This window comes from Sus scrofa, chromosome 6, assembly GCF_054392235.1.
Source record: "Sus scrofa isolate SSC_HxYL_T2T_F1_AM1 chromosome 6, Sscrofa_HxYL_maternal_Yorkshire_Landrace_v2.0, whole genome shotgun sequence".
NCBI lineage: Eukaryota > Metazoa > Chordata > Mammalia > Artiodactyla > Suidae > Sus > Sus scrofa.
In genome coordinates, this window is record NC_139388.1 from 61,201,593 (window position 1) to 61,229,341 (window position 27,749).

Genomic DNA, 27,749 nt, shown 5'->3' on the forward strand with positions numbered 1-27,749 from the left:
TGTCTCATGGTCTCCTTCCTCCTTTAAAGGCAGCAAAGTAGCCTTGTTTTTTTTTTTTTGGCTTTTTAGGCCCACAACCGCGGTGTATGGAAGTTCCCAGACTAGGGGTTGAATCGGAGCTACAGCTGCTGGCTACACCACAGCCGCAGCAACGCTAGTCCTTAACCCACTGAGCCAGGCCAGGGTTCAAACCTGTGTCCTCATGGGTACTACTCGGGTTCATTACTGCTGAGCCACAATGGAAACTCCCAAGGTAGCCTCTTAAAATCTTTTTACCTCTGTCACCTGCTTCCTTCACAGGAATCTCTTCATGAATCAAACCCCACCTGCATTTTCCTTACAGAGACACTCAGAATTATGTCAGATTGACCAGCTCGTACAGTGTTATCTCACCTGTACAGATCTTAACTAGATCACACCTGCAAACAGTCCATTAATTTATTTTTTCTCACAAGATTTATAGGGTGGGGAGTTCCCACTGTTGGCGTAGTGGTTAACAAATCTGACTAGGAACCATGAGGTTGTGGGTTCGATCTCTGGCCTTGCTCAGTGGGTTAAGGATCCGGTGTTGCCGTGAGCTGTGGTGCAGGTCGCAGATGCGGCTCGGATCCCTCAATTGCTGTGGCTCTGGCGTAGGCTGGTGGCTACAGCTCCGATTCAACCCCTAGCCTGGGAACCTCCATGTGCCACGGGAGCAGCCCAAGAAAAGGCAAAAAAAAGAGAGAGATTTATAGGATTTTTTTTGGGGGGGGGTTGTGTTTTTATTTTTGTTGGGCCATGACCACCGCATGAAGAAATTCCAGTGCCAGGGATTTATCCTGGGCCACAGCTGCAACCCGAGGCACAGCACTTTTGACATTGGATCCTTAACCTGCTGTGCTACCAAGTAAACGCCTCTGGCTTTTTTTTTTTTTTTTTTTTTTCCTTAATAAAACTTTCAAAGGTTACTTCTCGTGTAGTTATTAGCAGATGTGGGCTGTGTTTTCCATGTTGTACGTTACATCCTTGAGCCTCCTGACATCTAAGACTTTGATCTCCTCACTCCCTCACGCCTCTATCACCCTACCCCTTGTCTCCCCGCAGTTAACCATTCGTTTGTTCTGTGTCTGTTGGACAGCTTCTTTTTTGTTACATTCACTGGTTCCTTGTATTTTTTTAGTTTCCCCCTATAGGTGGTATCATCCAGTATTTGTCTTTCTCTGTCTGACTGACTTCACTGAGCGTAATCTCCTAGTCTACGATGCTGCAAATGGCAGTATTTCATTTTTTATGGCTGCGTAGTCTTCCATCATAGATAGCCATATACACCAGTGACACCACTGGATCCTTAACTGCTAGCCGCTGAGGGAATTCCAATTTTTTTTTATGGGTGGTTTTTACTGTGGGTTGAGGGAGGTTCCCTGACTTCCTACTTTTGTGAAGCTTGTATTGCAAACGGTCATTGAATCTTGTCACATGCTGCTTCTGCATCAATTGCTGGGACCCTCTGATTTTTCTGCAGTCTGTTATCGGTGTGGATTACAGTGATTGGCATTTGAGACAGCCTTTTATCTTTCAAATAAACACCTTTTGTTCATGGTGTACAGTTGGTTCTGTCTACAGTGGGTTTCCATTTTTCTGACTGCACCTGCGGCACCTGGAGGTTCCCAGGCCAGTGGTTGAATCTGAGCTGCAACTGCAAGCTATGCCACTACTGCGGCAATGCCAGCTGCTTAACCCACTTCACCACGGATCGAACATGCGCTGCCACTAACACACTAACCCACTTTGCCACAATAGAAACTCCTACAGTTAATTTTTTCTTTTTTCTTTTTTTTGTCTTTTTGGGGCTGCACCCTCGGCATATGGTGGTTCCCAGGCTAGAGGGTCAAATTGGAGCTATAGCATGCTGGCCTACACCACGGCCAAAGCAACACGGGGTCTGAACCATGTCTGTGACCTATACCACAGCTCACGGCAACACTGGATCCTTAACCTGCTGAGCGAGGCCAGGGATGGAACCCGTGTCCTCATGGATTCTCGTCAGTCATTAACCACTAAGCCATGACGGGAACTCCCTCCTGCTGATTTCTATTGCTAATGTTTTCTCCAGAATGTGTGCGTTTTCATGTGGGATTTACCTGGTCATTACTTTTCTTCCCCTCTTTTTAGTAAAAGCATTTTCTGTCTCCTCCCCTGCCCCTCCCGTCTGCCTTCATTCCTCCCACTTTGATCTTCCCTGTTACACCTCCTGTAGGAAATATGTTGGATTCTCACACAGAGGTGTCATGGTCAAATTGCTACCAACTGATCAAAGAGCAGAAGTGGGAGCTGTAATCCTTGGCGTTCAGGAAGCTGGGGAGGCCCCAGCTGACCCCCTGCGATGTGCCCGGCCAGGCCCGTATCTTCACTCTGCTCATCACCCCCAGGCTGCCGGACAGAATGCTTGCGGGAGGGGTGAGGGGAGCAAAGGGAGAAGAGAGGCGATGGCAGGGGAGGGAGGGAGGAAGCGGATGCCTCCCTGGCTCAGGCCCAACCTCCAAAGAATGTCTCTTCCTACCCTGTCCCTTCCCTGCCCTCCTAGAAAGTCACACTCACACCCAGGCCACCAGGCACACATATTTGCCCACTCGTACACCTGGGCTCTTTGTTGCTGTGGAATGCAGCCCAGAGGGAGCTGTTTTTTTCCTTCTTTTTTCCTAATCCCTTTGCTTCGTGTTATATCATGGTAATACTAGCTTTATATCATGGTAATATTAGCCTCACATATTGAGTTGATGTGAGTTCCCTTTGGAGTCAGTGGCTTAAGAACCTGACTTGTTTCCATAAGGATGCAGGTTCCATCCCTGGCCTCACTCACTAGGTTGAGGATCCCACATGGCCCCTTCAGTGTAGGTCACAGATGCACCTCAAGTCCTGCAGCGCTGTGGCTGTGGCACAAATAAATATTAAAAATAAGGAGTCCCCCTCCTGGCTCAGCAGTAAAGAACCCGACTAGGATCCATGAGGACTCACGTTTGACGGCTGGTCTCACTCAGTGGGTTGAGGATCCCGCATTGCCATGAGCTTTGTAGGTCACAGATGCAGCTCCGATCCCGCATTACTGTGGCTGTGGTGTGGACGGCAGCTGCAGCTCCGATCCGACCCCTAGCCTGGGACCTTCCATCAGCCTTGCGTTTGTCCTTAAAAAGGCAAAAACTAAGTAAATGATACATTGAATTGGTAAATAATCTTTACTTTTTTTTTAACTCTCAAAAATAGCAAGTTTAACAGTTAACAGCTTTTCTTCTCTTGTTCTGAAGGGAACACACGGATTGCTAGTAACTGTAGTTCCCTGGGGATAAGACTCATCATGTTCCCATTGATCTCTTCTTAGGAGCCTCACAGGGACTCAGAATTTCGTTCCGTTGTCTTATCGTGATTCCTGGGAACAGTGATTGTCACGGTGAATTCAAATTTTACTTCGTGGTTTTCTCCTTTCCCAGGGCCCCTTTGTTTTGAACAACTTTTAAAGCATCGTGCTATGTAACAACAATGCTCCTGGAATAGCTACTCCCCCAAGGAGGTGACTTTATAAAACATCCCCTGAGAGTGTCAGCTCCTGGTACCTGCTCATCCCCTCTTCCAGCTGGGATTTTTCTACCTTACTGACCTCTCGAGATAAAAGAAAATTCTTTTTTGGTCTGGCTTTTGAGGCTTTACAGGTATTATGGCTGGACTATTCTTGACATGGTAATAATCATTTGGGAAAAAAAAAATCTCTCCTTATGTAAGTTCGACAGCGTTAAAATATTTCAGTTATTCTACTTGAGCTCAAAAATACATATTGGAGTTCCCATCGCGGTGCAGCGGAAATGAATCCGACTAGGAATCATGAGGTTGCAGGTTCGATCCCTGGCCTTGCTCAGTGGATTAAGGATCCAACATTGCCGTGAGCTGTGGTGTACGTCGCAGATGCAGCTTGGATCTGGTGTTGCTGTGACTGTCGCTGTGGTGTGGCTTGGCAGCTGCAGCTCCGATTGGATCCCTAGCCTGGAACCTCCATATGCCAAGGGTGCGGCCCTAAAAGGACAAAAGACAAACAAACAAACAAACAAAATATATATATATACATATATATATATGTATTTATTTAGGGCGTTCCAGTTGTGGCACAGCAGAAACGAATCCTACTGGTATCCATGAGGTTGCGGGTTTGATCCCTGGCCTCCCTCAGTGGGTTGGGGATCTGGCGGTGCTGTGAGCTGTGGTGTAGGTCGCAGATGTGTCCTGGATCCCGCGTTACTGTGGCTGTGGTGACAGCCAGCAGCTGTCGCACCAGTTCGACCCTTAGCCTGAACCTCCATATGCTGTGGGTTCGGGTTCCGCCTTTAACAACACAAGTATTTGAGTATTTCTAGGACTGTGTTTGTCAACATGCATACTTAGATGTCAGGCTATTTCCTTGTGCTTTTTCCATTTTTCAACTGTGACTAATTTCTATCTGTTTCATAACAATATACAGGAAGACATCTCAAAACCTTCCTGTGAGTTAGGAACTTTTTATTTCTCGTGAGTGTGTTCATTTTGCTGCTTTTCAATTTTAAAACCAGCAAAACTCCCCATTAAAAAAAAAAAAGACTTATGACTTTCCCTTACCATGGGCTTCTGTACTGTTTTGTTTAGTGGAAAGTTCCATCACCAACTCATTTCCTTGCTCAGAATCATGGAAGTTCCTACTGAAATGTCTTTCTTAGCAACATTGCATAATACAGAGAAACTTACTTATTTAGACCCCACAATTTTTTCCAGTCACCACATGTTTTTAAAATATGGTGATACAGAATTCCCATTGTGGCTCAGCCAGTTAAGAACCCAATATAATATCCATCAGGACTCAGGTTTGATCACTGGCCTCACACAGTAGGTTAAGAACCCAGCATTGCCACAAGCTGTGGCGCAGGTCCCAGATGCGGCTCAGATCCAGTGTTGCCGTGGGTGTGGTGTAGTCCACAGTTGCAGCTCTGATTCAACCCTCTCCTGGGAACTTCCATATGCTGCAAGTGCAGGCTTAAAAAGAAACACAAATAAAATGTGATGATATATCTTAAATTCAAAAATGTGCTACATTAGGACATTCTGTCATTTTACTGGAAAACATTGCAATTATCTAAAAATCCTCATAGCTCAATGGACTGTCACATCTGTATGGATTTTCACAAACATTATCATGTAGGGATATGCAAAAAATACTTTGTAGTAAATGCTATCCAACAGATATTATCACAAATATATTGAGGGTCAAAATGAAGTTGCTGCAGAGTTCTTGCTGTAGCACAATGGGGTAAGGATCTGGCCGCAGCTTGGATTCAATCCCTGGCACAGGAATACCCATATGCCACGGGTGCAGCCAAAAAAGAAAATGAAAACGAAGTTATTGCACAATTGATAATCTAGTTTTGCTTCTTTATACCTACCCATTAAATGTTCTTAAAATATCGTAAAATTAATTATTTTGATGAAAGCAAACCTCAATTTCTTCTGAAGAGTATTTACAGGCCCTTTTATCTACACAGGACAGAACTTTCAGAAAGGGAAGACAGGGAGTTCTCGTCGTGGCTCAGTGGTTAAGGAACCCAACTAGGAAACATGAGGCTGCGGGTTCGATCCCTGGCTTTGCTCAGTGGGTTAAGGATCCGGCATTGCCATGAGCTGTGGTGTAGGTTGCAGATGCGGCTCAGATCTGGCGTTGCTGTGGCTGTGGTGTAGGCTGGTGGCTACAGCTGTGATTAGACCCCTAGCCTGGGAACCTCCATATGCCACAGGAAGCGGCCCTAGAAAAGACAAAAAAAAAAAAAAGAAAAAAGAAAGAAAAAAGAAAGGGAAGACAGTCAAGGAGCTAAAGGTTACCATTTTTTAAAGAGTAAACTTTCTGTTTACTCTCATGATTGACAAGTATATTCTGATGTAAACGAGTTTTTCAAAGTTATTTAAAGGTAATTCTTGCTTTTAGGGCTGCAACCACGGTATGTGGAAGTTTGCAGGCTAGGGGTCAAATTGGATCTACAGCCACCAGCCTACACATACCATAGGCACAGCAGCAGGGGATCCAAGCCATGTCCCCGACCTACACCACAGCTCGACCTACACCACAGCTCACAGCAACGTCAGCTCCTTAACCTCCTGAGCAAGTCCAGGGATCGAACCCATGTCATCATGGATGCTAGTCGGGTTCCTTAACCGCTGAGCCAGGATGGGAACTCCTAAAAGTAATTCTTTTTTGTTTATGTTTTTGTTCTTGTTTTTGCTTTTTAGGGCCGCACCCATGGCATATGGAGGTTCCCAGGCTAAGGGGTCGAATCGGAGCTACAGCTGCTGGAGCTGCCGGCCTAAACCACAGCCACAGGCCAGGCAGGATTCGAGCTGCACCTGCGACCTACAGAACAGCTCACGGCAATGCCAGATCCTTAACCCACTGAGCGAGGCCAGGAATCGAACCCTCCTTACTAGTGGGGTTCGTTTCCACTGTGCCACAAGGGAAACTCCCTAAAGGTAATACTTAAGTGGAGAGTAGGAAGCACCTTCTACACAGAAGAGTTTTGTGATACACGTTCTAGTTTGTAACACAGAGAAAGGTCCAATTATTGTTTACTTCAACTGCTTAAATTAATTCTAACTACTAGAAATGTACCTGGTTCCCATCACTTCCTTCTGGCCACCACTTGGAAACCCAAGTTTCCAGAGCTCTGAATTTCTTTAGCCGCACTATTGGGACATGCGAGAAAGCTGCTGGCTTAAAAAAACCCGAAAAACTTTGTATTAAACTTTTAAAAACTTGTTAAGAGGAGACATCTTAACTTTTGCGAATCTGGCCTCTATAATTATAAAACTTTACCGTAAAATTCTTGGGGACAGTAACCTAAACAGGTCCAAGCAGAGGAATCCACTTCCCCCCTCCCCCCCGCCGCCCGCCCCTCGTGGGTCCATAGGGAGCTTTCTTGGCTCCGCCCCTTGCCGACGGCGCTCCGCCCAAGCCCCGCCCCGGAGGCCACGCCTCTTTCCCCTGCGTGTCTGCAGTTTCCCACGGAACCGGAAACGGAAGGCGCGTGGGGACGGTCCCGAGGCCGCAGGTAAGTTTCTTGTTTCTAGTAAATGGCTGCTGCGCGGTTCCCCCGACTCAAACCTCAAGGTCTCGAAGTCACTATGGCTCTTAAACCCCAGCACCCGGCCCTCCGCCGCTAGGCAATCCAGACGTCGCCGTTACAGGGCGGGTGTATGTCCTCTGGGTTTGAAGTCGTTCTGTGCCTGGTACCTGTCCTTGGTTTTCTGCTTTCGATCCACGTAGACACGGCCTTTAGGATCGTTTTTCCTGCTTGAAACCCTTTCCTACCTCCGCCCCCAGCCACGTGAGGTCCTCTTGCACTAGGAGGACCCGCGCCCACACCGTGGGGGCGGCACCGGCCGCCCCGCTCCCGGAGAGGCCGCGTCCTCGTCCTGGTCCTGGGATTCGGGAGCCCGCCCTCTTCTGAGACACCCGCCCTGCAGCCCCGCTGTCCTCGCGTCCGTTCAGGCCGGTCCTTCTGCCCCGCAGGCCTCCGCTACGTAGTCAGCCCTTCTCCGCATCCCCCGGAAGGGAAGGTGACCCCAGTCAGTTTCAAAACCCTGTGTTTTGTCCCAAATTCCACCCCTCTGGAAAACGGTCGTCTTCGGCAGGCAGGCATCTTCGTCGCCCTCCATGTATATACGACGGCGAGGAGGATCAGGAGAAGCAGAAACGGAGCGACTGCCAGAGAAACGGAAAACCTGAGAAGGAGAGATGAATGGGGGAGAACGGATCAGGTAGCAACGTCGGGAGAGGGGCCGTTTATCTGCTGTAGGAGGGAGAGCAAAGCAGTGGTGAGGCACTTCACACTGGGGAGTCCCAGGGCTCGGAGTTGAACGCTAACCACATGGCCTTAAGAGCAATATGATGCTGGGAGAGAAAGAGGGGACAGGCAGTGCCTAAAAGAGCAGAGGAAGAGAAAGAGCAGGAAGGAGGCATGACCAGCTGGGGTGCCAGAGCGAGGGAACTAAGGGATTGTGGCAGGCGTAGAAGACATCAGAGGGCGTAGAGGGCTGTAACCAGGAGGTCAGATAGGGAGCCAACATAGAGACTAAAGACGCGGAAGTAGGAGTTCCCATTGTGGCAAAACGGAAACGAATCCAACTAGGAACCACGAGGTCGCGGCTTCCATCCCTGACCTCTCTCGGCGGGTTAAGGATCGGGCGTTGTCGTGAGCTGTGGGGTAGGTCGGAGAGACGCGGCTGGGGTCCCGCCCTGCTGTGGCTGTGGTGTAGGCTGGCAGCTGTAGCTCCGATTGGACTTTTAGCCTGGGAACCTCCGTATGCCGCGGGTGCAGCCCTAAAAAGCAAATAAATAAATAAACAGAGGAGGCATGAAACCGTCGGGAGAGTAGAAGGTGACAGAGAGAGAGGGAGCTAGATAAACCTAATGAAATGCAAACACATAGCAATGCAGGTAGAGGGGAGACACTGAGTCCGGATGGGTGGCGAGATTGGATATGGATAATTAAGTTGTGACATATCACCTTGTGGCTGGGCTTTACAGTCTAATGAATTTAGGATCTGCTTCAATTCTGCAAATGGGGATGAGAATTGCAAAGATGTCTGCTAGGTTTGGGGCGGGGTGGGGGGGGAGCATTTGTTTGTTTCTTCTGGCCACACCCTCTGCAGTATGGAAGTTGCTGGGCTAGGGATGGAATCCCAGCTGCAGCTGCGGCAAGACCACCTAAGCTGTCTTCTTACAATGTTTTCTTCACAAGTGGCTGTGTTTTTGCAAATCTGCATGTTTAAAATATTTTTCTGTGATCTTTTGGAAAAGAAGGATTAAATGACTGGTGCCAGTGAGATCAGACTTTGAAAGACAAGTTTCCTTTGCTCAGGCTCATGAAAGATGCTCCCTGTGTTAAGTGGGATAGGCGAGAAGGACAAAGTGTCACTGTCGCATGAGGCTCCTATTTCGTAATCCAGCTACACCTGGAGTTCCCATCGTGGCTCAGCGGTAACACACCCGACTAGGCCCCATGAAGACTTGGGTTCGATCCCTGGCCTTGCTCAGGGGTTAAGGATCCAGCGTTGTTTGTGAGCTGTGGTGTGGCTCGAAGACGAGGCTCAGGTCCCAAGTAGCTTTGGCTCCGATTTGCCCCCTAGCCTGGGTATTTCCACATGCCACGTGTTCAGCCCTAAGAAGCAAAAAGAAAAAAAAAATTATTCAGCGACACCTGGTTCTGTTCACTTAGCTCAGACTTCCTCAGAAATGTCTCCCGTCTGGGCCTCAGGGAGCCCCCTTGTAACATGAAGATGAGAGATGAGACTGGAAACTCTCAACTGATCCCTAGAATGATCAGTCAAATTGGGTGTGTGTGGAGGGGGAATTATTTCTAAGAAGAGTGTCCATTTGTATTTAAAAAAAAATTTTTTTTTCTGTATACAGGGTACTAATCTTTTTTTTATTTTATTTTATTTTATTTTATTTATTTATTTATTTATTTATTTATTTTTTTTTTGTCTTTTTTTGCTATTTCTTGGGCTGCTCCCGTGGCATATGGGGGTTCCCAGGCTAGGGGTCAAATTGGAGCTGTAGCCACTGGCCTACGCCAGAGCCACAGCAACGCGGGATCCGAGCCGCGTCTGCGACCTACACCACAGCTCACGGCAACGCCGGATCGTTAACCCACTGAGCAAGGGCAGGGACCGAACCCGCAACCTCATGGTTCCTAGTCGGATTCGTTAACCACTGCGCCACGACGGGAACTCCTAAAAAAATTTTTTTTAACACATTTTTTCACTTTATTTTTTTGGCCACCCTGTGGCATATGGAATTCCCTGTTCAGAGATCACAACTACAGCAACGCTGGATCCTTAACCCAGGGATTGAACCTGTGTCCCAGTGCTCCCAAGATGCTGCTGATCCCATTACACCCCAAGGGGAGCTCCTGACATTTTTTTTTTTTTTTTTTTGTCTTTTTGCTATTTCTTTGGGCCGCTCCCACGGCATATGGAGGTTCCCAGGCTGGGGGTCGAATCGGAGCTGTAGCCACTAGCCTACGCCAGAGCCACAGCAACGCGGGATCCGAGCCGTGTCTGCAACCTACACCACAGCTCATGGCAACACCGGATCGTTAACCCACTGAGCAAGGGCAGGGACCGAACCCGCAACCTCATGGTTGCTGGTCGGATTCGTTAACCACTGCGCCACGATGGGAACTCCTCTTGACATTTTTAATGATTCCCAGTCACCCAGAATGAAAATCCAATGTGTTCGGGTGGAGACTAGAACTTAGCCTCACCCTGAGCCTAAATCTGAAGGGAGTTTCTGTCAGCGATGGCCCTCAGCCCTCCCCTGGCTCGTCTTTGACCAAACCTGGACTCCTCCCTGTGGCTACACAGCCCTGTGTCATCCCCAGGGCCCTGCCCGTGTCTCCAGCCCCGTCCTGGGAGCTCACCCAGGTCTCACAGTTTACTCTGTTCTCAGACGCTGACAGCTTTCTGTCTCACATCTCAGATGCTTACTTTTTGACATTCCATCGTCATGACTGCCCCTACATCCTCTTCAGATCTTGGCTGAAGATGATCTCTGTGGCATTAACCAGGTTTCGTGGGCTCTAAATCAGTCACCCTCATCAGAAATGCACTTCTTCATTGATTTTGTTTGTTGCTTGGTTTTTGGGGGTTTTTTTAGGGCTGCACCTGCGGCACATGGACGTTCCCAGGTTAGGGGTCTAATCAGACCTGTAGCTTCCGGCCTACACCACAGCCACAGCAGCACCAGATCTGAGCCACGTCTGTGACTCCTACCATAGCTCACGGCTACGCCGGATCCTTGACCCACTGAGCAAGCCCATGGCTCAAAACCGTATCCTCACGGATACTAGTCGGGTTCATTTCTGCTGAGCCATGATAGGAACTCCCACCATTGAGTATTTTTAGTCTTTCCTGTTTCACCTCCTTTGCAGGACAAAGCGTTCTTCTTCTTCCCAGGGTGGCTGCAGCACCCCACTCACGGGGTGTGTTCAGACGTGTCCTCACTCATGGGGACGTGTTTGTGGATGGATGTGTTTAGATATTTAGCCTGGGGTGAGTGCTCCTCAGAGGAGAGCAAGGCCCCAGGGAAGGTGAGCAGGATGGTTTCCCACGACTGTTCTGGATGTTTCCCCTCCTACGGACCCTTAACCTTATGTGGCTGCTTAATTACTCAACGTAAGAGCAAAAAGCTGTGAGGAGGCCCAAGAAATACCACACCACCGGGGTCCTCCTGCAGGGTGCCGAGGTGTCCCCGTGTGTCATCTGCTGTGTCACTGCTCTGCTGTAGCCCCAGGGCTTCCCGGCTGTGCACATCCAGGGACCAGTTCCCTCCTTGGACAGGAGCTTTGCCTTCCAGCCGTCCATCTGCTCCATTGGGGATGGTGACGTCACTGTTTTACGGGTGGACAGAAGCCCCAGAACCTAAGGGGGCTTGAAAGAAACTGCCCTAAACAGGGAGCGTATTTTCCAATTAGATGCGAGTGGGGGGAACAGGAGAAGAGAAACGTGAGGCCCCGATCTCTGTAACTAGCTCATTGCCCTCAAATGCCTTTGTAACCCGACGCCATGCCTTCCCCAGTTGCTGGCAAGTTTTCCCAGGAGAACCAACGTCTTTTTTTTTTAAGTTTTTTTTTTTTTTTTAATTACAGTCGATTTACAGTGTTCTGTCAATTTCTGTTGTACAGCAAAGTGAACCAGTCATACATACATGTGTATATATATATACACGCACATATATACACATCCTTTTCCTCTCGTTAGCCTCCATCGTGTTCCAGCTCAAGTGACTGGATATAGTTCGCTGTGCTACACAACAGGATCTCATTGCTTATCCACTCCGAAGGCAAGGGTTTGCATCTGCCAACTCCCCCTCGCCCTTGGCAACCACACGTCTGCTCTCCGTGTCCATGAGTTTGTTTCAGGAGAACCGACTTCTTGACCTTCAGACCAAATGCCCACTGTCCTTTGGGCGGCAGCTTGTGTGTAGTCTTGTTGCAGTGCCTCTGCTGAGGGGTCTTTGTGCACGTGACCTGTTTCCTTGTGTTTGCATGTGGGACAGTGGAGGGGAGCCTGCAGGTGTCTGTGGGAGGGATGTGGCAGCAGGTGTGGGCATCCAGGTGAGCTCGGCGAAGGATGTGTGCATCTGTACCTGTGGGATCAAGGAGTGTGGGGAAGTATTGGAAAGGGGTGTCTTAACCCTGGCTGCAGCACCTTGACCCGTGTCCAGAGTTGATGGGTAACTGTGGGCTTCATTGCGTGATTTCAGGCGCTGTGGGTTCCCAGCTCAGTTTCCCTGGCACGTAGATGCTGAGATGGAAGTTGGCATGTATTGGTTATATTGGGTCTCCCCTGAGGTGAAATGAAGGCGGTGAGTGTTGAAAGAGAGAAACATTTTCCTCCAGTGCTGTTAGAGCTTTGGCCTCAGCTGTGCCCACAGGGAGCTCTGGGTCGAAGAGGATGGAAGCCTTTGTCCTGTGCCCGCGCGTCTGGAGAGTGCCCCCACAGGATCCACTCCACAAGGTGTCTTGTGCTGGCTGTTGTGGAAGGGCAGGAATCATTCAAACCTTAGAGTAATGTAGGGAAAATCTTAGCAATTACCTAAGTTGGGTCACCTTTCTTATTTTTGAGCATTCCATTGCATTACAGAGGTACTCCACCTTGCGACTGTGTAATTTTTAAAAATTTTTATTTATTTATTTATTTATTTAGTTAGTTAGTTAGTTAGTTAGTTAGTTAGTTAGTTATTTTAGGGTGACACCCACAGCATATGGAAGTTCCCAGTCCAGGGATCTAATCGGAGCTATAGCTACTGGCCTGCACCAGAGCCACAGCAACACCAGATCCGAGCCGCATCTGCAACCTACACCACAGCCACAGCACCACTGGATCCAAGCCACATCTACGACCTACACACCACATCTCATGGCCACGTTGGATCCTTAACCCACCGAGAGGCACCAGGGACCGAACCTGCATCCTCGTGGATACTAGTGGGGTTCTTAACCTGCTGAACCATGGCACAAACTCCCAGTGTGAACATTTTTGTTTGATAAACTAGAAATTTCACCTGTTTACCCTTAAGACATCTTGTTGTTCCTGGTTGCACTTGTGGCCATTCACTGGGATAGGGTTATTGAGGCTGATACTAATATTCAAGTGTTAGGAGAAGGTTTGTTATATAATTCAGCTTTCTGAGGGAAAGGTGGAGACTTCCAAGGGGTTCAGCAAATGGTTTGAGAGAACAGGCGGTGGTGACTGGCTTGGTGAGTTAAGATTCCTTGGTAAGGATTGAACTTTGCACTTCTAGCTTGTATCGATGGAGCGAGTCCTCCGGGTGTTTTATCAGTTTGCCCTCGTAGGCGGAATAGGAAGAGGCTGTCCTGCAGCCTAAAGCTGTCAGTAGTCAAGCATCGTGAAGGGGGTTTGCACTCTTTCACACAACACTGAAGGCTTACTCTTTTAAAAAATTTTTTGGGAGTTCCCTTCGTGGCGCAGTGGTTAACGAATCTGACTGGAAACCATGAGGTTGCGGGTTCGATCCCTGGCCTTGCCCAGTGGGTTAAGGATCTGGCCTTGCCGTGAGCTGTGGTGTAGGTTGCAGATGTGGCTCGGATCCCGCGTTGCTGTGGCTCTGGCGTAGGCCGGTGGCTACAGCTCCAATTGGACCCCTAGCCTGGGAACCTCCATATGCCGCGGGAGCAGCCCCAGAAAAGGCAAAAAGACAAAACAAAAAAAATTTTTTTTTTTTTGGCTTCACCCACAGTATTTGGAAGTTCCCAGACCAAGTATTGAACCAGAGCCATAGCAGTAACAACTCTGAATCCTTAACTGCTAGGCTACCAAGGAACACTTAGCTGATAATCTAGTTTTACTTTCCTTAGGGTTCATGTTAAAGAGAATATACCTCCTTACTAAATCCCTGTAGAAATATGGCAATTTATTTATTCTTCAGATGGAAATAAATCCCAGTGTCTTCTGAGGGCTTATATTTTACAGGCTCTGTTATCCATGCTTGGTACAGCTTTCCAAAATAGAAAACAAAGCGAATATTTAAAATATATTGGAATTTGAAAATAAAAAGTGAAAAGTTGTAATTGCCCTTCTAGTGAACATACAGTCATGTTGAAATTACATTATGTTTAGCTATTGTATACTCAAGTATAATTTCATAGACATGTTTTTCTGGAAAATAGTTAAAGGTAATTCCCTCGAATGTGGACTAGGCCAAGTATTTTAAAGAATAATGCAGTTGTTGGAGTTCATGTTGTGGTGCAGTGGTTAATGAATCCGACTAGGAACCATGAGGTTGTGGATTCAATCCCTGGCCTCGCTCAGTGGGTTAAGGATCCGGCATTGCCGTGAGCTGTGGTGTAGGTTGCAGACATGGCTCAGATGTGTTGCTGTGGCTCTGGCGTAGGCTAGCAGCTACAGCTCCGTTTAGACCCCTAGCCTGGGAACCTCCATATGCCGCGGGAGCAGCCCCAGAAAAGACAAAAAAAAAAAAAAAAAAAAAAAAAAAGAATAATGCAGTTGTTGTTTTTTTTTTTTAATGGCCGTACCTGAGGCATGTAAATGGTCCCAGGCCAGGGCTCAAATCTGAGCTGCCGCTGTGATCTAGGCCACAGCTGTGGCAATACCAGATTCTTTTAAAACACTTCAGCGGGCCAGGGACTGACCCTGTGCCACCATGTGAGAGTGTCAGGTCCTTAACCTGTCATGCGACAGTGGGAACTCCTAATGCAGTTCTTATAAAAAATAATTTTTTTCCTGTTATTTCCTTTTCTTTTTTATCATGTCAATATGAGATGATGGATACTTACCAAATTTCTTTCAGTAACTTTTTAAATATATGTAAATCAGAATATCATGCTGTGTAACTTCACCCTATACAATGATATATATCAGCACATCTCAATAAAACTGGCAGGGGAAGGGGGAATTGTGGTTTTAAAAAAGGCAAATAACAGGAGTTCCCTTCATCGCTCAGCAGTTAACAAACCTAACTAGGATCGGTGAGGATGCGGGTTCGATCCCTGGCCTTGCTCAGTGGGTCAAGTATCTGGCGTTGCCCTGAGCTGTGGTGTGAGTCTTGGATGCAACTAGGATCCTGCATTGCTGTGGCTGTAGCGTAGGCCAGCAGTGGTAGGTCCGATTCGACCCTGAACCTGGGAACCTCCATATGCAAGGTTGTGGTCCTAAAAAGCTTAAAAAAAAAAAAAGGCAAATAACAGTTCACATCAGTCAGAAGGACCATCACCAAAAAGTCTACAAACAGTAAATGCTGGAGAGGGTGTGGAGACAAGGGAACTGTCCTACACTATAGGTGGAATGTAAATTGGTACAACCACTATGGAAAACGGTACGGAGGTGCCTTCAAATACTAAATATAAAACTACCATATGATCCAACATTCCCACTCCCGGGCATGTATCCAGAGAAAACCTTAATTCGAAAAGAGATGTGTATGTACCCCTCTGTTCATTGCAGCACTATTTACAATAGCCACAAAGTGGAAGCAACCTAAATGTCCATCCACAGAGGAATGGATAAAGCAGATGTGGTTCATATATACAATGGAATATTACTCAGCCATGCAAATAATGAAATGTCATTTTCAGCAATACAGATGGACCTAGAGATTTTCATTCTAAGTATGTCAGAGAGAGAAAGACAAATATCATATGATATCACTTGTATGTGGAATCTAATGAAAAATGGTACGAAATAACTCATTTATTTACAAAATGGCAACAGACTCACAGATTTCAAAATCAAACCTAAGGTTACCAAAGGGGTAATGCTGCAGGGAGGGATAAATTAGGAGTTGGGCAGTAACGTATACACACTACTCTATATAAAATATAGATAAGTAACATGGACCTACCATATCATAGGAAAATCTATTCAATATTCTGTAACAACCTATGTGGGATAAGAATCTGAAAAAGAATGTATATATGTATAACTTATTCAGTTTGCTGTACACCTGAAACTAACATTGTAAGTTGGCTATATGCCAATAAAATTCAAAAATAAAATACTAACAAAAAGAAAATTCAATTTATAGCAATTTTAAACAAATGTATTGCATTTTTTTTTTTAAAGAAATGGTTACTTGGGAGTTCCCTTAGTGGCTCAGTTCAAACGAATATGACTAGCATCCATGAAGACCCTGGCCTCCCTCCTGCGAGTCAAGGAACCTGCGATGCCGTGAGCTGTGGTGTAAGGTCGCAGGCGCAGCTCCGATCTGGCGTGGCTGTGACTCTGGCGTAGGCCAGCAGCTACAGTTCCAATTTGAGCCCTAGCCTGGGAACTTCCATATGTTGGGGTGCGGCCCTAAAAAGACAAAAAGAAGAAAGGAAGAAATGCTTAGTGGGAGTTCCGTTGTGGCTCAGCCGTAAGAAATAACTAGTATTCACAAGGTCGCGGGTTGGATCCCTGGCCCTGCTCTGTAGGTTAAGGATCCAGCGTTGCCGTGGCCTAGGCTGGCATCTGCAGCTCCGATTCCACCGCTAACCTGGAAACGTCCTCGGGGTGCGGCCCTAAAAAGACAAAAAAGAAAGAAAGAAATGGTTTGTGATAGAAATGATCACATGCCTTAGTCCTCAAGTCCCAGACCCCAGGTTTTGTCCCTGAGCCTCTGGAATCTCGAGAGTTGAGTTTGGCTTCCTTGCTGAATGAGAAATGGAAGGGAAAGCTGTTTGGTAGGGTGTCCCATGAAATGGCCTGTTCTACACAGGGAGAATTTTGTAGCTGTCAATCTAATTTGTAATAAAGGAACAAGTCCTCTTTCTGTTTCTTAAGCGACTTTAATTCGACCTGCAGGAAACCGCCCCACAGCAACCCCTTAGGCACCCACATTCCCCGGCTGTCCAGCCTCAGGAGCTGGGCAGTCGGCCACCTGGTGGCAAAGTAGCTTTTTATTGAAACCATTCTCAGATTGCTCTGCGGAAACATCCTCGTTTTCGACATCAGTGGTCCCCGCAAGTGTCCCTTTTCACTCGCAATGGTTCCGAACAGTAACCGAAAGGGTGTAACTTCAAGATTCGGGGCAGCCCCCCTCGCTCCTCGCCCCTCGCCCCCTTGGGCCGGCGCGACTCGACCCGCCCCTCGCCGGCTCGGCCCCGCCCCTCACCGGCATGGCCCCGCCCCTAGGCCCGCCCAGGCCCCGCCTCAAAGTCCGCGCGGGCCTCGGCCGAGGAAGCCCTCTGTTCCCCGCGTGCCGCGTAGGTGCCGATGCGGGGCGCATGTTCCTCCTCATAGTGTACGTTTGTGCTGCACGGTCCCTTTTACTCGGTCCTCAGAGGCTTGGCATAGGCCGTGGACCTTCCGTCCCCACACTGGCCCTCTGCCCGGGGTCATAACCGACGTCGCCGTTCCGAGTCGGGTATGGTTTCCTTTGAAATCGCTCTGCGGCCAGACCCTGCCTTTGGCTTCTTTCTGACTTTGGTCCACGCAGAGGACACCTTGAGAGGCACGTTCCTGCTTAAAGCCTGTCGCACCTCCGCCCCGCCGTGTAAAGTCCTCTTCCACGAGGAGGGTCCGCGCCCCCCCTTGTCTCCAGCCCTCGCCTGAGACACCCTCCCTGCAGCCCCTCTGTCCGCGCGTCCCCTCAGGCCGGTCCTTCTGCCCCGAAGGCCTCCCTTGCGCAGTCAGCCCTTCCCCGGTGGTGACACCCGGTGCTCTGATGTCCCAAATTCCCCCGGATGGAAAATGGTCTTTTCCTGTAGGCGGGCCATCCCTGTAAATTCAGTTGCCATCCCTGTAAATTCGTGGGCCAGGGATCAGGGGAAGCATAGACAGAGCGGCTGAATAATAGAAAATCTGAGGAAAGAACGAGAGAGAACCAATGGAGACCTGGGGGCTGGCTGAGGAACCTGTGAAGAGTCCGTGAAATGAAAGAAAGCCTTGAAAATAGCAGGTGAATAAAAGAGAAAAGTAAATGAAGAAGATGGATTGCCAGGGATTGGAGAGCAGCGTAGGGAGAGGGGCCCTGAATCAGCGGTGGGAGGGGGTTAACAGCGGGGGGTCACTTCACAGGGTCGGAACCGGGGCTTTCCGAGCGTCCCGGTGCCGGGAGAGAAAGAGGGTGACCAGAAGAGCAGAGGAAGAGAGAGCGGGAAGGGAGCATCTGAGGGGCTAGGAGAAGGGCGAGGGGGCAGAACAGGGATGGAAGGGGCGCAACCCGCAGGGCAAAGAGCGAGCAGAGATGGGGGAAGAAAGGGGCAGAAACACTTGGAGATTTAGGGCAGCCGGGACGGTCGGGGAGAGCTGGCATCGGGAAGGAGATCGAGTTGCAGAGTGGCGCAGGTCCCGCGTGGGGGGAGAAATAGGAGGGCAGGGACAGCAGGAGAGCAGAGGGGAGCGAAAAGAGGAAGAGAAAGAAGCAGGAGATAAATAGAAAGATGCAAACACAGTGCAGGTAGAGGGGAAGCCAGAGGGGATGGGTGGTGAGTTGTTCGGATTAAGTTGTGATGTATGACTTGTGGATTTAGAACCTGGTACATTTACATTTTGTTTAGGTTATGTGGGTGAGGATGCGAATTGCAAAGCTGTCCACAAAGCTTGTGCATTTTGTAATTGTTTCTAGGATACAATAACTTACATTTGTCCACCCTGTTAAGCCTGGGCGGGGAGTGGGGGTTGTTGATTCACTCACTTGTGTCACCACCCCCCTTCCCTTTTCCTGACATGGAGCGGGGGACAGGGGAGAGAAGTGGGGCCAGAAACGACTGACTCTGTGACTATATGGCTTTTTTTTTTTTTTTTTTCTTTTTGCCTTTTATAGGGCCGCTCCCACGGCACATGGAGGTTCCCAGGCCAGGGGTCTAATTGGAGCTGTAGCCACCGGCCTACACCAGAGCCACAGCAACGCCAGATCTGAGCCGGGTCTGCGACCTACGCCACAGCTCACAGCAACGATGGATCCTTAACCCACTGAGCAAGGCCAGGGACCGAACCCGAAACCTCATGGTTCCTAGTCGGATTCGTTAACCACTGCGCCACAACAGGAACTCCAACTACATGGCTTTTAAAAGGAACATTAAAAGTCTTGGTTTTTTGAGTTCCTGTTGTGACTGAGTGGAAACGAATCTGACTAATATCCATGAGGACGCAGGTTCAATTCCTGGCCTCGCTCAGTGGGTTAAGGATCCCACGTTGCTGTGAGCTGTGGTGTAGGTTGCAGACTCGGTGTAGGCCGGCAGTTACAGCTCCCCATTCGACCCTAACCTGGGATCATCCATATGCCAAGGGTGTGGCCCTAAAAAGACAAAAAAAAAGTCTTGATTTTTTGTGATGGGTTTATTTTCCGTTGTCATTTCTTTACCTATAATTCTTTTTGTGGCTTCGAGTACATTTTAGTTCATTCCATTTCTACTTCTCGATCAGTAATTATTATCTCCTGCAATAAACTTTGGTGGTCTTTTAAAATTGAGCCATTTTTCTAAATACGATATATTGTCAATTCTCTAAAACTTTGTTACCAGAATTATTATTTTTTTATGATGTTTCATAATTTCCTTGAGGCCTGCCCCTCCTTTGTCCTCTTAATGTTATATAAACAGTCAAAACCTAGTTTTACCCATCAGTCTTTCTTTTTTGGGGGCGAGGGGAGGCTTCACCTGCGGCATGGGCAGTTCCTGGGCTTGGTATCAAATCTGGGCTGCAGCTGCTGGCTTTGGCCACAGCCACAACAAGGCAGGATACAAGCCACATCTGTGACCTGTGCCACAGCTTGCAGCAATGCCAGATCCTTAACCCACTGAGTGAGGCCAGGAACCCATATCCTCATGGATTCTAGTCGGGTTCTTAACCTTCTGAGCCACAGTAGAAACTCCTACCCATTAGTCTTACATTCAGGTTTCTCTATTTTCTGGTTTTGTTTGTTTGTTTGTTTGTTTGTTTTTAGGGCAACACCTGCAGCATATGGAGCTTCCCAGGCTAGGGGTCTAATCGGAGCTACTGCTGCTGGCCTACAACACAGGATCTGAGCCGCAACTGTGGCCTACACCACAGCTCATAGCAATGCCAGATCCTTAACCCACTGACTGAGGCCAGGGATCAAACTTGCAACCTCATCGTTCCTTGTCAGGTCCTTTTCCACTGCGCCACACCGGGAACTCCTGTTTTCTGTGTTCTGCTAAAACAGTGAGCTGTGAGGTGATGTGACCCTCCTGTCTGTCTTGACTGCAGGTGATAATGGGTGGGCTGGATTGACTTGGAACCTCCTCCAACAGAGCCCTTCTATGCATGATGAAATAAGCTCAGAGCTCTTTTTTTTTTTTTTTTTTTTTTTTTGCTTTTTAGGGCCACACCCTCAGCATATGGAAGTTCCCAAGCTAGGGGTTGAATCGGAGCTACAGCTGCCAGCCCACACCACAGGCACAGCCACTCGGAATCCAAGCTGCATCTACCATCTACACCACAGCTCACAGCAACACCTGATCCTTAACCCACTGAGCAGGGCCAGGGATCAAATCCACATCCTCATGGTTGCTGATCTGATTCATTTCCCTGGAGCCGCAGTGGGAACTCCCTCAGAGCTTATTTCTAATGTGACCCCTTGCAGTGTTTTCTGTACCAGTGGCTATATTTTTTGTAATTCTCTATTTTTGAGTTATTTCACTGTGATCTTCAGGAAGAGAAGAATTCAATGCTTGGCATCTGTGTGTTCAGATCTTGAAGGAACAGGTTCTCTTTGCTCAGTCGCATAAAGGATGCTCCCCTGTGTTTGAAGAGGGACTGGTGATAAGGACAGACTGTCCCCTGGCCCTTCCGGCGACCTGCTCAGAATTCAGCTCCACCTGATTCTCTTCACGGACACAGACGTCCTCATAAGTGTCCCCTTCCGGGCTTCAAGGGTGACCACGTGTAACATGCAGATGAGAGACTAGCCTAGAAACTCCGAGTCTGAGCAACACGATCCCTGAAATGTTTGGCCCCATTGGGTCTGTGTCTGTTATGTGGCAACTTTGGAGAATGTGCAGGTGCATTTAGAATTTGAAATAGGTCCCAGACCTCCCACAGTGGAAAAGAAAAACCGAAATGCTAGAACGGAGACCAGAACCTAAGCTCAGAGCAGCCTCATGGATATTTGCTGGGTTCGTTACCACTGAGCCGCAGTGGGAACTCCACATGAGGTGGTGTGCATTTGTTTAACACACTGTCATTATCTGGAACAGTATCTATCTGTGACCTTGGGATTTAAAGTGCGATGGGCCCTTCTGATGGCATCCTTGTAACATGAGCAAGGGTTGTGGTCCTGAGCGTGCTTTGTGTTGGCGCCTCTGGCAGTTGTGAAGATCTTCTACCAGAATGCAGTGCGGCTGAAAGGGAGGGGCACCTGCAGGGGTCTGCTGAGGGGCATGACAGCAAGTGGGCCATTGCAGTGAGCCCAGTCGCTGCGGTGGCACCTGTCCCTTATGGGCTCCAGGACGTGTGGAACTGGTAGAAAGGGTGTCTCCGTTCTGGCTGGAGCACCTGGAACTGAGTTGATGGGTAGTTGGGGGGGCCTCGTGTGGTCTGAGGTTCCAAAGTGTCTTAGCTCATGTTCCCCAGAACCGAGCTGCTGACACTGAGGTTGCCATGCACTGGTTTATTCGGATATTTCACGGTCACACCCAAGGAAGAGGGAAGGCAGTGGATTGAGGCAAAGACAAGCATTTTCCTCCAAAGTTAGATGTGTGGCCTGAGCCGAGCCCGAAGGCATCTTTGGGTGCAGGAGGGGATGGAGCTAGAGGGTGCTTCACTCAGGAAGTGACTTTGTCGGGTCTTTGAGAGATCAAGTTTCATCCTGGCAAGACACTACTTTGGGAAAGATCTCTGGGGTTCTCCTTACTTGCTGCAAGTAATAAATCCTTCCCTGGGGGGAAAAATATAAAAAAGGAAATCATTGTGATATTTTTAGAATAATGTATGGAAAATTTCAGAGATCACTTTTGGGGTTACCGTTGTTATTTTTTAGTATTTTGTGTTGCACATATAGTTTCAGATACACTAAGAAACATACGAAAGAGAATTTAGAGTGTTTGCTTGGGAGATGTTGGGGTCTCGCTGTGGCATGTGTGTCACTGGATACTTTTTTTTTAATGTAGGTGTTTGGTTGGTTTGTTTGTTTTTTGCTTCTTAGGCCCGAACCTGAGGCATATGGAGGTTCCCAAGCTAGAGGTCAAATCGGAGCTGTAGCCAGTAGCCTATGTGGTTTTTGGAGATGACACCATTTGATCTGTGGTCGCTGTGAATGGAAGTATGTTTTGTGTCTAGTGGTTCCTTGAGTGTCTCCAAAAGTAATTTTTGGAGTTCCCCTTGTGGCACAGCAGAAACAAATCTAACTAGTATCCATGAGGACGAGGGTGCAATCCCTGGCCTCGATCAGTGGATTAAGGATCTAGTTTTGCCGTGAGCTGTGGTGTAGGTCACAGACATGGCTCGGATCCTGCATTGCTCTGACTGCAGCATAGGCTGGCAGCTGCAGCTCTGATTCGACCCCTAGCCTGGGAACCTCCCTATGCCACGGGTGGGGCCCTAAAAAAAAACAAACAACGAAAAAAAAGGTTTTTTCCCATCTGGTATGATTTAGTAGACTTGATGTTTTCTGGTATTTGATAGCCGGGTGAGTGGGTCATTACGAGTTTCGTGGAGGCTCTGTTGGACCCTATGTGAGTTTTTACGTTCCTCTGAGGCCTGAAAGGGAATTAATGAGAACTAAGCCTCAGATGACAAGGTTTTCATTAGCGTGACACTGCTTGATGTGTGTCTCTGCGCATGTCTTGGGAGAGGCCAGTCACGTCTTTGTTTTTTTGTCTTTTTTTGGCCATCTTGTGGCAGGTGGAATTCCTCGGCCTGGGATCAGATCCGAGCCACAATTTTGACCTGTGTCACCGCTGCCGCAATGCCAGATCCTTAAACCGCTGTGTGGGACCAGGGATTAAACCTGTGTCCCATCGCTCCAGAGAGGCTGCCCCATCCTGTTGCTCTACAGTGGAAGCTATTACATGGTGCCTTTTAAAAGGATTATTGAAGGAGTTCCTTTCGTGGGTCAGTGGTTAACAAACCCCACTAGGATCCATGAGGATGTCCATTCAATCCCTGGCCTCGCTCAGTGGGTTAAGGATCTGGTGTTGCTGTAGCTGTGGTGTAGGCTGGCAGCTGTAACTCTGATTCAACCCTTAGCCTGGGAACCTCCATATGCCGCAGGTGCACCATGAACATTGGGGTTCATGAATCTTTGCTGGTATGAATCTTTTTTTTTTTTTTTGTCTTTTTGCCATTTCTTGGGCCACTCCCATGGCATATGGAGGTTCCCAGGCTAAGGGTCTAATCGGAGCTGTAGCCGCCAGCCTACACCACAACCACAGCAACGCAGGATCCGAGCCGCGTCTGCAACCTACACCACAGCTCACGGCAACACCGGATCCTTAACCCACTGAGCAAGGCCAGGAATCGAACCCCCGCAACCTCATGGTTCCTAGTCAGTTCATTAACCACTGAGCCACGACGGGAACTCCATGGCATGAATCTTTTCAAATTAGTGTTTTTGTGTTTTTTTGGATATATATGCCCAGGAGTAGAATGATTGGATCATATGGCAGTTCTATTTTTTTTGTCTTTTTGCCAAATAGTTCTATTTTTAATTTTTTGAGAAACTTCCATACTGTTTTCCATAGTGTCTATACCAATATACATTCCCACCAAGGGTGTAAGAAGGTCCCCTTTTATTCACATTGTCACCAACATTTTATTATTATTATTATTTTTTTTCTTTTTATGGCCACACCTGTGGCATATGGAAGTTCCTGGGTTAGGGGTTGAATCAGAGCTGCAGTTGCTGGCCTACACCACAGCCACGGATCCAAGCCACATATGTGACCTACACCCCAGCTGGTGGCAATGCTGGATCCTTAACACACTGAGTGAGGCCAGGGATCAAACCCACATCCTCACTGACACTAGGTCTGGTTCTTAACCCGCTGAGCCACAGTGGGAACATAGACAGCCTTTCATATGTGTTTTTTTTTTTTTTTTTGTCTTTTGCCTTTTCTAGGGCCGCTCCTGCGGCATATGGAGGTTCCCAGTCTAGGGGTTGAATCGGAGCTGTAGCCGCTGGCCGACACCAGAGCAACAGCAACTTAGGATCCAAGCTGCATCTACAACCTACACCACAGCTTGAGGCAACGCCAGATCCCCAACCCACTTGGCAAGGGCAGGGATCGAACCTGCAACCTCATGGTTCCTAGTCGGATTCATTAACCACTGCGCCACAACGGGAACTCCTTCACCTGTGTTCTTTTTGTCGATCGCCATTCTGACCAGTGTGTTCTTTGACATTTAAAGTAGCACTCCACAGAGCTCCCATGGTGGCTCAGCAGTTAAGGGTCCAGCATTGCTGCCACTGCAGCATAGGTTACAGCTCTGGTTTGGTTTCAGTCCTTGGTCCAGGAACTTGCATATCCCATAACAACAATAAAAGTAAGAAAATAAATAAAGTAGTGCTCAACATGTCATGGATATGAGGACAGGGACAGTACTGGGGGGAGGGTGCATTATTCACCCTGCCGCCCCCGTAACGTCACCTGCAAATGGAGGAGCTCCCTGGCGGCACAGTGGGTTAAGGATTTGATGTCACTGCTGTGGCTTGTTGGAGCTGTGGTATGGGTTCCATTGCTGGCCCAGCAACTTCCATGTGCCGTGGGTGCAGCCCAAAAAATTGATTAATTAAAAGAAAACAAAGAAAATGGGAGACATTGTTTTATCTTTTCTTCTCTTTGTCTTTATTTTTTCTCTTTTCCCTAATTTTATTGGCTAGAACTTCTAATACAGTGTTAATAACAGTGATGAGAGTGGACATTGTTTCCTTGTTCCAGCTCTTTGGGGAAAAGCATCCAGTCTTTCACTGCTATGCATGATGTGTGTTGTAAGGTTTTGTTTTGTTTTGTTTAACAGGTGTTCTTTATTGAGTTGAGTGAGGTTTCCTGACTTCGTAGTTTTGTGCAGTGTTATCATATGTGGTGGCTGAATTTTGTGAAATGCTCCCTCTGCATCAGTGGACAGGACCCTCTGCTTTTTCTTCTTCAGCTTAACTGTGGATTACATTGATTGGGATTTACAAAGATACACTTATATCTTTCAAATACCTTCCACTGGTTCATGGTTCTTTCTGAGGTTGATTTCTTTCTCTTTTTCTCCCCCCATGGTGTTTGTTAATTGTTTATCCACAAGAGAAACTTAGCCCAGGAATTCACAATTCATAGTTTCATAGCTCAGGATCACAGGTAAATGAGAAACCGCCATGGACCTCAACCCAGAGAAATTCTTTCCTTTCCAGATTCACTGCATCCTGAACGATACCAGCCTTCCTCATCTCCTCAAAAATCTTTTTTTTTTTTTTTTTTGTCTTTTTTGCCATTTCTTGGGCCGCTTCCGCGGCATATGGAGGTTCCCAGGCTAGGGGTTGAATTGGAGCTGTAGCCACCGGCCTACGCCAGAGCCACAGCAACTCGGGATCCGAGCCACATCTGCAACCTACACCACAGCTCATGGCAACGCCAGATCCTTAACCCACTGAGCAAGGGCAGGGATCGAACCCACAACCTCATGGTTCCTAGTCGGATTCGTTGACTACTGTGCCACGACAGGAACTCCACCTCAAAATCTTTTATGGAATCATAATTTCTGGAGAAATTTGCATGTGTCTTCATTCTTGGTTCAGCCACAGCAAACTTATATAAAGTTGCAACTCCCAGGACAATGACTGCGTGAAATCACCTAGAATTTTTGCTTCTTTTTTTCGAATACCTTTGTCTAGTTTTGTATTGTTGTAATCCTGGCCTCATAAATTGATTTGGGAAGTATGGTGAAATTTCGTTAAAAAATATGTGTAGAATTACTGTTAATTCTTCATATACTTGATAGAATTGTCTTATATCACTCTTGTGGCTTTTTTTTTAGGGCCACACTTGCAGCATATGGAAGTTCTCAGGCTAGGGGTCGAACTGGAGCTGCAGGTACCGGCCTACACCACAGACACAGCCACAGCCACACCAGATGTGAGCTGCATCTGCAACCTACACCACAGCTTATGGCAACCCCAGATCCTTCACCCACTGAGCAAGGCCAGCAATCGAACTAGAATCCTTGTGCATACTAGTTGGGAAATCCTCTTGTGACATTTTGTAATTAACATTTGTTAATTAGAGCACTCGATGTCGAATGCTGAGCAACAGGTCAACAAAGGACGGCAAGGGAAAGTGAAATAGAAATATTTATTGCTGGTAGATCCTGGAGGAGCTACCAGCCACCTGGAGGGCCTGTGTAAGAATTCAAGCCCGGGTGCAGGCGGAGAGCAGGGGGCTTGACCTGAGGCAGTTACCTTCGTTAGAGTCCATGGATGGAGTGGTTTGGGTTCTTGGGTTTAGGCTGGATGTGTCAGTTCAAACCAAAAAGAACAGGAACTGGTAAGCTTCATTTTTGGAAGAGTGTCTCATCTGAAGAAGAACCAGGGGAAAGCCTTGGATGACAGGGGTGAATGGTTATCACGTGGGCAGTTTGGGGAGTCCTATCAGGAACTTAATTTCACTGTCACTCTGTGGGCTGTTGTATAGGACACTTTTTTTTTTTTTTTTGAGATACATTTATTTTATTTTTTCCATTTTTTTTTATTACTCAAATGAATTTATCACATCTGTAGTTGTATAATGATCATCACAATCCAATTTCACAGGATTTCCATCCCACAGCCCAGGCACATCTCCCCACCCCCCAAACTGTCTCCTCCGGAGACCATAAGGTTTTCAGTATCTGTGAGTCAGCATCTGTTCTGCAAAGAAGTTCCGTCTGTCCTTTCTTCAGATTCCACACGTCAGTGAAAGCATTTGATGTTGGTGTCTCATTGTCTGGCTGACTTCACTTAGCATGATAGTTTCTAGGTCCATCCATGTTGCAAATGCATAGGACATTTTGTCAAGAGAAAGGTTAGAATCAGATCAAGATCCCTGCCAGCCAATTGCCTACACCAAATATATGCTTCTTTTTTTTCTTTTCTCTTTTTAGGGCTGCACCTTGCAGCACATGGAAGTTCCCAGGCGAGGGGTCGAATCAGAGCCATAGCTGCCAGCCTACACTACAGCTCATGGCAATGCTGGAGTTAAGACCCACTGAGTGAGGCCAGGGATCGAACCCTTGACCTCATGGATTCAAGTCGGGTTTGTTACCACTGAGCCACAACGGGATCTTCTAGGCCAAATATATGCTGAAACCATCACATTATGGAGTCGTTTAACCAGCTTCTCATGGTCACCTTTGTTCTGGGAGATTTCTTGTTTGGGTGGTGGGGACTTTGAGATTACACATTTGAAAAAAAACCAAACAACTAACCAAATTTGGTCTGTGATTCAAAGTATTTCCTCAAATGATTTGTTCATAAATCTGAATTGTGGCAGGTTATTTGTTTACCTGAAAATATTGTAATTAAGTTATTTCCCTATATAATAATCATAGTTCAATGAATTGGCATTTCTCTGTGGTTGAAAGCTTTTTCATGTAGGGATATAAGAAAACATACTTTGTAGCAGATGTTATCTGACAAATATTTCCATAAATATATTCAGGGTTGAAATGAAGTTTTTGCTTAATTGATGATCTAATTTTAATTTCTTTAGGGTTCCTCTTCAAGAGAATATACCTCCCCATTAAATGACCTGAACATATTG

At 47.5% G+C, this 27,749-nt stretch overlaps 1 long non-coding RNA gene across 1 annotated transcript; it reads left to right on the forward strand.

Annotated features, from left to right (window-relative positions):
* Positions 1-7,050: 7,050 nt before the first annotated feature.
* On the forward strand, positions 7,051-16,832 carry LOC146402438 (uncharacterized). The gene is made up of 3 exons (XR_014806623.1): positions 7,051-7,088; positions 7,672-7,797; positions 16,147-16,832. It is a non-coding gene; the product is annotated as an uncharacterized LOC146402438 (long non-coding RNA).
* Positions 16,833-27,749: the final 10,917 nt, after the last annotated feature.